Genomic DNA, 11,605 nt, shown 5'->3' with positions numbered 1-11,605 from the left:
TTTTATTTTTTCCTTTTGGTACCTGTCCTGAGACTTGAGCTCAGGGCCTGGGTGCTATCTTTATGCTTTTGTGCTCAACCCTAGTACTCTCCACTTGAGCCACATCTCCACTTCCAGTATTTTTGGTAATTAATTGTAGGTAAGAGCCTGATGAACTTTCCGGCCCAGACCTGCTTTTAACGGAGATCCTCAGTTCTTAGCCTCCCTGAGTAGCTAGGCATGAGCCACTAGTGCGTGGCCATAATATATTCTTAAAGCCTCCAAATACTAAGCAAAGTTTTTGAAAGATTTGCTGTTTTCTTTTTCTTTTTTACTTATAAGGCATGCATCATATTTGTGTTGATGATAGACTCAGTCCCAAACAATATTAACTCCAAGATTGTGGTGGAAGGGCCTTTAAGCCTTTTATACCTAGAATGGACTGGTAGGCTTATTGACAGAAAATAACTTAATCAGTGGGCAAATAACTTTTGCAAGTACAAAGGACAATCTGTAGCCAATGATCACTTTTTCTGAGATTTCAACTTGGTTTATGGCATATATAACCTAACAGTTATACAGAGGGGTGCCCAAGCATGGAAATAAAGTGTTTTCTAACCTTATGTTAGAAGTTAGTTTTTGGAAGTCCTCGACCACTGATCGGTTTTCCTCACAACCACAGTGACTGGTTCTCTGAAGTGCTTACTGCTGCAGCTGACAGTGGTTGTGTCAAAACTGGCTTAGAGTCTTAGAGCTAGAGTTGAATCGTTTTTCTTGTTGCTAGCGCCTGGCTTCTGAATTTACACTGTGCAAGGGCCACCTCTGTTCCAGTATGTTTCTTCTCAGGCACCACAATGAAAGACTATGGCTCTGCTTGCCAGATCTTTGTCACAGTCTTTGACTTTGTCAAGCTAGTTAACATTATAGTTCATGACAGCCTTAATTTGGTTAGTCAGGGTGTCAAAAATGGTCTAAAGTTAGAGATTCACAGAATACTTCCACTTGTATAAAACTGCTAGTAGTCTTGAAGATCTTATCCAAATAGTTGCCATTTATAAACACCACAATACACCTGTAAAGCTGTTGCAAATACATAAATGCATAAATTATCAAAGAGTAATAGTATTGTTTTTCCTTTAATTACTAAATTAGAAAGTCAATTTTTCTTGTCAATATCTGCTTTTATATGATTGATAGTCAAGGGATAGTAATTAATCTTTTGGTCTAGTCTCTTGAATTCTAATTATGTTAGACTGTGACTAGAAGAGACACAGAGGAAAATATAGAAATAAAAATTGAAAAGTTTTTTTCTCCTCATATTGTGAGGTAGCCTTTTGAAATCATATGTAGCTATGACACTTCAAGATCCGATCTTTCCTATTTTCCACTTGGGTTTAAGACCATGAATGAAGTCTGACAGACATTGACAGGCACAAATTCCATCACATGCACAAGAAGTAAGGTGTGCCTGGTCAGACAATGCACAGAGCACATGCAATCACCTTGGGTACAGGAAAACCAAGTTATGAATTCACTTTCACAAGTAACTAAATAAAGAGTAAAATAAAATAACTGGTGGAGGTCAAAGGATTGTAATAAGATAAAAAAGCAAAGACTCAGACAAAAGTTCTAGAATATAAAAACATAGGAACTAATTAATTGTAGTTTATATACTTCCCATTAGCAAGAAGACATCCTCTTCATTTCATTCCTAGTATAACTTACCTGTTTGGTATTACATTCCTAGAGCTAGATTTATTTTCTTAGATGACAGCTAATTTGGACTCATTCTACTTGTGTGTTCATATGCGAACCAGTGCCTCTCAGCTTTCCTCATACATTATTATTATCTGATGAGTTTGGCAAACCCAAGGAAAGCCAAGACCCTATTTCCACCAAGTAAATCCAAATATACTGATTTGCTTCTCAAAGTGAGCAGGGAGCATCAGCATTGTGGGCGTGTGAGTAAGTCTATCAGCATAACCCAGGAGGTTGTGAAAATGCAGAGTCTCTTTGGGAATGAGACTATGAATTTCGAGAAATGTCTAGATGATTACATGGAGATTATGACTAAAGTTTGGGAAATATATTAGGTCAAGAGTCAGCAAACATTTTCTTTAAAAACATAGCAACGTGGGAAGGATGACATACACGTGTAAGCCCAGCTTCTTGAGGGTAGGAGGAAGAAGGATGGTGGTCTGGGGCCCATCCTGATGAAAGCACGAGACCCTACCAGACACCCCATACACTAAAGCAAAAAGGACTGAGATGGGCTCAAGTGCTAGAGTGGCAGGATAGAAATCTGGATGACCTGAGTTCAATCCACTCAACCACTAAAAATTAAAACACAATAAATATTTTAGTCATTGTAGGCCACATATAATCTGCTATTTAAGAAAAGAAAAAGAAACATTTTTGTTTGTTTTGTTTTTTGGCCAGTCTTAGGCCTTGAACTCAGGGCCTGAGCACTGTCCCTGGCTTCTTTTTTGCTCAAGGTTAGCACTCTGCCACTTGAGCGACAGTGCCACTTCTGGCCATTTTCTGTATATGTGGTGCTGAGGAATTGAACCCAGGGCCTCATGTATATGACACAAGCACTCTTGCCACTAGGCCAGATTCCCAGCCCCAAAAGAAACATTTTTGAACATGTAAAAGCCATGCTTACATTGGGACATACAAAGTCAGATTATCCGGAAGCACGGAGTGGCCATCTGCTTCCTGAGGCCACAGGGTGTTCCTTTCTAATGGTTGAGACTCCACCATGGCCCACCATCTGGATGGCAAGGCACTCCACCGGTGAGCCAGCTGTTCTGGTGGTTTCTGAAGAGGGTTTCTTTCTCCAACTCCAAATCTGAAGTCCCATCTTCTCCTTTTCTAATAACTAAATAAGCCTAACTTTCATAAATAAACACCCTCGCTGCCAGTCAGCGTCCTCATTTCTATTTCTCTGGCAAGCCTAATTCATTGAAAATTTCCAATTTCCTACCTCCTGCTTTAATATCTCTAAAGTTTCTTCTCACTACTAGAAGCTACAGCTGTTTGCTATTTTACATCAAGTTTGGGGAGTCATACTCTTGATGTTCGTTTGTTGTCCAGTCATCTTCTCCTAGACAACCTTCCTCCGCACTGACAATGTTAAACTTCTTTCTCATTTCCCTTCTTGGGGATCCTTCAAAGGGCAGGATGCATGCAAACCTTTGGGCTCTTAGCTTCCACTTGCTGCTGCACAGCACCAAACCATTGGCTGGAAAATTTATAGAGCAGTTGGTTAAAAGCCCTTAAATCAATCTGGCAGTTTCAAACTGGAGACTGCTTTTGGCAGCAATGTTCTTAAGCATCTTGCTTGGCTGGTATTTTTAATTAACACAGCTAAATGCCTAGTAGTATTAGGCCAGGCCAGCAGGACACAATTAACAGTGAGACAAAGGCAGAGATGGTGACAGGGCTGTGAACCACCTTGGAGAACTTGGTCTTAATCCTGTTGCCAGATTAAATGCAATTGCCTTAAATCCTTTGTACCATTGCCCCTTGCTGCTACTGAAACTGATGTTTCTCACCTTCAGGAGCAGAGTTATCTGGGAGAATTCCAGAGTTTGAGGGGTTTGAAAGTGAGGGGTTATAACTCATGACAATCACCTCACAAAGAGAGCCCCTCAACTTTCCATACCAGTTTATATAATTATATTGTAATTACATCATTGTTGGTGGATTAGGTGTCATTAATGATGAATTTCTTTCATTATTACAACTTCCTTAAAGGTAATTATTATTATTATTACTATTATCATATTATTATTATTAGTATGGAGAAAATGATACCCAAGAACATTAAGGAATTTTTAGGGGCTAAAGATGTATAGAGGTATTACATACAGAAGCCATACTAAAGATTTAATATGCAAACAGGGTTAAAATTTGACTCAGCTCTTCTAATTTCAAATTGTGTGTAATGACATCATTTAACCAATTGAACGAAAATCCTATGTAACAAGAAAATTGACACATTGGGAAGTTCTCTCTCTCATGTGTCACACACACACACACACACACACACACACACACACACAGCATAACTCAGCATGTCATCTATTCACCTGCGATAATGTACTGAAAGAGGCTATACGAGCCCCCTTGAGTAGGAAGTTACCCAAGCCCCTCTCCCTCCGGGACACGAGGACAAACCCCCCATCCTGCCATCTATTGTCATCTGGACTTTGCAGTTATCTGAACTATGCAGCCTGCAAGCAGTCACCCAACCCCACCTTGAGGGGAACAAACAAAAGGCGCCAGCCCGTCCAAAAGGTCACTTGCACATTCCAAGAATCCTCGCACACATACAACTTGGCACGTATCCCTTAACAGCCCAAATTAGGATTCCTTAAAATGATTGGTAAATGTATGTGACTCAGTATAAAATGATTGGCTGCCTGCGTGCAGACCACGATGTGTTACTTTAAATCTATTGGTTACAAATGCGCGGGCTTTACCCTAACGGATAGTAGAGTCCTATATAAGGTCACCCTCAGAAAAGCTCGGGGCTCTCAGTTGTTGACTGGTTTACGGTCATGCTGTGAGCCCGAGCTTGCTCGAATAAACCCTTTGCTTTTGCATGAGAACGTCTCTTGGTGTCCTCCATTCCATGGATGCGCTTCTCGAGCCTTTCAGTACAAGGGACATGTCATCTGCCATAGCTTACTTTAAGCTTCCAGTACAGAAGAAATTTGGTTCTATGTCTCTTCTCATGGTAAAGATTACATTGGATTGTGACTGGCCTGAGAGTCATGTTGTTCTTTTCAAGCCGCAGAAATTGAGGGCAGCAAACAAAGAAAATTGTATTACATTGAGGGTGGAGGACTCTCCATAACTTCCAAGGCTTAGTTTATAAATGTAATGAGAATGCAGGCCAGTTTCCTTTATCTCTTCCACTATTATCACTGCCTTACAGCTAATGTTTCATTAGTAAGCAAGAGCTTAGTTAAATAGCAAACTAGCTCAACTAGTTTGCTGATACTGTTTCCTGAACTGTTTCTTTCAAGAGTAGAGTTGAAGCTCAATTAGAACAGTTACAATAATATGTTTCTGGGATCCAGGGTGTACCAAAACCCTGCACGTAAATAAACTGTGGAATCTCTATTCTAATTGATGGGTTGGTGTAAGAAACTACTCTGTGGGAGGCAGGAGGCCAAATACAGCCATCTGTATACTGTCACATAAACTCTAGTGGTTCCGTTTGTTATCTATAAAATGAGGATTGGATCCTTCACTTCAAAGGGTTATTTTGTATTTTTGTTTTATTTTTAAATTGTAAAGTGTACTTGTGTACATTTCTTGTGTACAGTATGATGGGTTTTTGAAATGGATGAATTTAGCTAGTTTTCAGAAGTATCATCTCACATAGTTATCATTTGCAATGACAAGGAACACTTTTCTTTTTCAAGGACACAATATATTGTCACTCACTATAGACATCCTACCAAACATTAGATATCTTGAAATTATTCTTGCTTCTGACTGTATGCAGATTTTTGGTCTCCCTTGTTTTTTGGGGTGTGTGTGTGTGTGTGTGTGTGTGTGTGTGTGTGTGTGTGTGTTTGGAAGCAAGATCTCTTAGTATCTTCCTGCCTTAGATTTCTGAGTGCTGGGATTATTGGCACATGTTACTACTCTTGTATCTATGTTTTATTATTTTACCATCTTTAACCTCTGGGAGCCACTATTCTACTTTCTACTTCGGTGAGATCAGCTTTCTCTAGATTCCACATATGAGTGAGATCATTCAATGTTTTTCTATCTGTTACTTGGAGTATTTCACTTAATATATGCCTTGCAGATTTGTCGATGCTTCCACAAATGACAGGCAGTTCTGTGTTGTGGCTAAATAGTATTCCATTGTATATACATACATGTGAGTGCAGATGGCTGTTCTGTGAACTGATATCCTTTCCTTTGATTCCTCATCCAGGAGTTGGATAAGTGGATGGATCATAGTTTCATTCATTTAAAATTTTTTAAAGAACTTGATGCTGTTTTACATAATGGTTATTCCAGTTTACACTTGTGAAGGATACATTTGAAGAATAATTTTGATAGTATTTTCAAAATATTATAAGTTGGAAATTACCATCAATTTGACAATAGTTGTCATTATTTATTTACTATGCACCAAGAACTTGTAAGTGTTATAAATACACATAGACATAAATATATTATCTACTGTTTGGATATAATTCATTTATTTTTACTACAATATGAAGTAAAAATATTACCAGTTTAAATATAAGAATACTAAAACACAAAGAATTTATGTACACATAAGAATTGTTAGCCATTTAAACTATTTGTTAAGCTGTATTTTGTGTTGATAACTTGTATTTTTAAATCATTTTTTACCACTTCTTTTACTTCTCACACTGGTAATTTTTCTTTTTTGGTCCTCTATCCTCCATTTCTCCCATTTTTCCTCCTCCTCCTTTTTTAGACAAAAGAGAATGAAGGACAGTTGAATGTCAAAAGAGCCATGCCAAGGTTAAAGTGTTGCATGACCTTGAACACATAAATATCTCTTAGAATCTATTTGCTGCCAACTTCATACAATAGTATTTCTGTGTAAATGAAATGGGAGTGTGCTTCCTACATCTGAAATCTCATGCACAAGTAACTTAGTGAGTTTTACCATTCATACTACAGCATATACTAGGCAATTTCTATTACCATTCTATTGCCATTCCCAATACTGTAAGAGTCTATCATTCTCCATCTAGCACAGCACAGCATGAATGCCTTTCTGATGACTTGAGACTCTTTTCATCTCAAAGAAAGTAGTCAAGAATTTGGGAATGCAATATTTAGTTAACCAGTGAAGTAGAGTAGAAAAGGCTGTATTTTGAACAATCAGGCTTATGGATGCTTTTAGATCAGCACATTGAGTATGGGAACCTGGTACAACAGGAGGGGAGTCAGACTGCTGAATATAAAAAGATATACAAGAGGTCTTTATGTAGTATTCTGTAAATGAACAGTACTGTGTACTCTTATCAGGTTAAAGAAATTGCAACTGTCAGATCTGGAAGGGCACAGAATATGTCAGCTACACATGTCCTGTGGAGCAATCATCTCTTCATGTGGTTGCAGAATAAATATGTATTGATGACCAATATGGAGCCCCTAGGCCTAGAGAATAAGGATATACCTTAAAATATTGGTTGGAAACTAGTTCCATATAATTATAACTGATTTTATAAATATATATATATATAAATATATATATCCGGTTCTGGTCCTTTCCCTGTAATTTAGCCAGTATTAATAGGTCTTCATTCTGTGGCAGGCAAGTATCCAGGCCTTGCTGACAAGACAATGACAGCTACTTTCATAGTTTTGTACTTTTTCTCATCAAATGTATTGTTGTGATGATAAATGAGGGCTTCTGTGGGAAGGACAGGAAAAGTACCAACAAGGGTGGAGATTGAAAATGGATTTCATAATAGAAGAGACTGAGATAGAACAAGAAGAGACACAAAAGACAAAAGACCTGAGAGTGTACCAAACTCATCTTCTCTGGGTGATGGGTCAGTTGAAGAACACAGGACAGAAGGATTCTGTGTTTCAATCAATCAGAAGGATGTGAGAGCTAATTTATGTCTACTGCATCTCAAAATTTCAGTATGTAGGTTTATGTAAAAGTAGGAAAAGCATTACAAAAGAATTATATGATGCTCTCATAGGAAATGTTAATTAGCAAGTCAAAAGGAAATGGTTTAATGTATAAATACAATTGCAAATGTCATAACCAGGTGCTACAAAACTCTATGGGGATTTTAATATGCCAGTGTACCTTCTTTTGGTTGTTTTTTTGTTTGTTTGTTTGTTTTGGTTGTGGGACTTGGACTTTGGGCTGGGACACTGTCCCTGAGCTCTTCAGTTCAAGGCTAGTGCTCTACCACTTGAGCCACAGTACAACTTCCAGCCACAGTACCACTTCCTCAGTGTACCTTCTGAGTGTCTAAAAAGATAAAAATTCCAGTATGATGTGTGAATCTTCCTACAGTGGACTCAGTAACAAATAGCAAAATTACCACTCGAACTGAAAGGTTGGAAAGAATATGGAAGCATTTTAGTGAGTGATGAGCATGCCCTTGAAATACAGAGAACAATTAAGTTTGGTGGTGCTGCCTCAAACTTAAATTCCCCAAAATATTTCATTATATTAAAATTTCTCTTCTTGCATCATGAGTCAGGCTTTGAAAACCCACATTAAAAAAATTCCATCTAGTGAGTATAATGTATATAATAGACAACTTCAGAATATTATGAGCTCAGTGTGGGTATTTGTGTGTGTACATGTGCATGTGTGAGTTCTCATTTCAGAAGACAGATCACAGTTGCCTGCTATGGTGTGAATGGTAAATGCCACACTTCACAATCATTTATTGTATCTTAAATTGTTACTGGCATTAGTAACTGTGGAACTATGGCTGTATTTGTTGTGTCAGACAGACATATTCCCACTATTAACTTTTGGATAACAGCAGCAGCTTATCTAATGAAAAATAATGACTTTAAAACAAAGTACTCCACAGAATTCACAGCAAAGCCAATAGCAGAAAATTTGGGAATTCTTTTCCACATCCCACATTTCAGCAGCACTAATTCTGAATGACTTTATTAGCTGTGTCTCTGTAGCAATGAGAGTCATAAAAATTAGCCTCTTTCCCCCTTTACTCCTCAGTCTCTGAAGATCTGAACAATACATAGGAAAAGGTTGATTATAACATTCTGTTGGATAAATTAACCTCCTAGTGTGTAATGCTTCAACTAAAAAATGGATCATAGCTTATGCAAATTTAGTAAGCAAAAGAGGTTGGAAAATAAGTGTGTGTGTGTGTGTGTGTGTGTGTGTGTGTGTGTGTGTGTGTAAGAGGAGGAGGAGAAAGAAGAGAGGGAAGAGGAGGAAGAAGGGGAAGATATAGAGGGGAGAGGAAAGACTTTCCTTTTATGGCTAGTTATAAGAAATAGGAAACATTTTCTACCCACAGGAAACTGTTCTACATATGCCTGTTTCAAATATGCAATTGTAAAATGGCATTTGGCTTATAAGACACAGTTTGATTGTATGGATTATAAAGTCATTTATTTATGCACTCATTTGTTTATCGTCTTCATTGCTACAGCATATGGGAGTCTGACATTACTTAAGAAAAACACAATTAAATGTGAATACCTCATACTAGAACCTTATTATAAACTTATTTTTCCCCTTTATTTCATCCCATTTTTCCTGATTATAGCTTTCTATCCCAAACTGTACTTCAATTATGTTTCCCCATTGGGGAATTGAAAACCCAAGACGAGACCTTGTTTTCTTCCTTCCATTCTTCAGTCTCCTCAGTAAGCAGTTGTGCCAATGGGGTAGTGCATACTTCTCTCAACTTTTACCTTATTTCCATAAAGGGATTTCTCCAAGACTTCAATGGTCCTAAATTCATCCATAACTAAATGCAGGGTGAAACATAAACAAGCTGGCACTCAGCTTAGGTTTTGTTTTGTGATGTGGTCTAGGCAATGTTGCTCATTATCTGTAAGACTCTGTTTCCTCCTCTCTATAATATGCACTAAAGCATATGTTCTACCTATTTCACAGGGTATTTTGAGCTAATAACCTGGGAAAATATTTTTAAGCCACAGAGTCTAATTCAAATACAGGAAATCATATTATCCAGCTCATGTTTTCTATGTGCACATACCTTGCAGAAGCGTGCACCTGTGTTATCTTGTTTCATCCTTCCAACAATTCTTGAGGGTAGGCATTGTTTTAATTTTCACTTACAGATGAAGAAAAAGAAGTATATGGAGCTAAAGTAACTTGCGCAATTAGAAACAAACAAGCATACTAGGAAGTAGCAGGTCAAGATTCTAAATTCAGTTTTTCCTGACCCTGCAATCTGGCTTGCAGTGGCAGAATCAGAGCGTGGATTCAAAGCTTGAAAGAGCGCTGAGAAGCAGTCATCAAAGGGCTCTGAAGAGTTGACAAAATAGGAACCTTGCACTTGAGCTATGGGAAAGTGATGCCTAATTGAACCTTCAAAAACTGGGCGACTCTGCAGACGTGAGACTGGAAGAAATGAAATGAGCAGGGTCTCAGATATGGAGTGAGAAATCTGAAAGTGATTTAATTTGACTGAAAGATGTAGTGTGAAAAATGAGTTAATTGAGAAGTAAGCCAGAATAAGCTTATAAATGAGCTTGGAATAACAAGTTCAGGATTTTGAATTTTCATTGGCAGAATAAATCATAAATTCATTTTAGGATTAATCAATATATTAGTTTAAGAAGGAAAGGAAGAAATGAGAAAGAAGGTAGAAGAAGTGGGAAGGATAAAATAAACATGGAGATGAAGAAAATAAACCATCAGGATGAAGAAAATGAAGACTAGGAGAAAGCAAAGAAAGAGTGAAAGGATGCTGAAGAAGATGAAAGTGTCAGCAAACACAAAGCAAACCCTGATATAGATAGGATTTGCCCTGTTAGAGAGTAGACATGCTATATTACTTTCCCCACTCTTATTTTCAATCCCATTCACTCACATACATAGACACAAGTAATCCATACAAGTAAGCCTACACGAAATCTATGACCTGGGCACAGAAATCCTGTGGTACTAGCTCTGAATGACTTATTAATTTTGCTTAGTTTTCCTTAAATTATTTAAGTACTGGTCTCATGCTTCTTAGGCAAGTTCCCTAGCCCTTTTTGCTTTAGTCCATTTTAAGATAAAGTCTTGTGTTCTTTTCTACCAGGGCCTGGCATTAAACCACACCCCTGGTAGCTATGCTTGGCTGCATGGTTGGATTAACAACTGCACAACACAGTACTAAACTCATTGATAGAGATGAGATCTTGCTATTTCTCTAGTGGTTGGCTTTGAACCAAGTTCATCTCATTCTCTAACGCCCCACCCCTACCCTGGAGTAGCTGAGATCATAAGCATAGTCCCTTGTGCTTTGCTGTTTTCCTCAATCTCCAATGAAATTTTTGCTTATACGGTAAGGGATTAATACTGAGGGGAAAAAAACCAGTTTGGTAAAGGGACAATGTAGTCAAGTTATTGGAGCAATACAGACCAGGAGAGAGTTGAAAGAAACACTTCTCAACCTTGGCAGGATTATGAGGCCACTCAGTGATATATGAAAAACTAAGCAGGAAGTCAAAACTGTCCTTGAAGTAGTAAACAAATTGCACTCTCTTCCACACCAGAATTCCTCAAAAGCTGGCAAGGCATTAGAGTTCTCAGATTAGACTTTGCTGATTTTCTATGATTGGAATTTAAAGTTCTCTTCTATAGACAATAAAGCAATGTGGTCTTAGGATACCTGATGCCTATTTAATGCAAATTTCTCGAGTGAAGGTCTAAGGTCTTCATTCTTGATGGGAGTTACTCATTTACTTCCTTGGAAGTAAGAATTTAATAGCTTCCTTTAGCTTCAAAATTATCCTAGCTGTTGACTCCTGACAGTTTATGGCATCTTTTCTTTCTCTCAAATTATTATCAACATATTTCCTCTGTACTGAAAAATACATTAGTCCCTGCATTACTGTCTAACTGTACACAGTGTTCTACGTCTTTTAT

Source organism: Perognathus longimembris, chromosome 13 (assembly GCF_023159225.1).
Source record: "Perognathus longimembris pacificus isolate PPM17 chromosome 13, ASM2315922v1, whole genome shotgun sequence".
Taxonomy (NCBI): Eukaryota; Metazoa; Chordata; class Mammalia; order Rodentia; family Heteromyidae; genus Perognathus; species Perognathus longimembris.
This window is presented reverse-complemented; position numbering follows the sequence as displayed.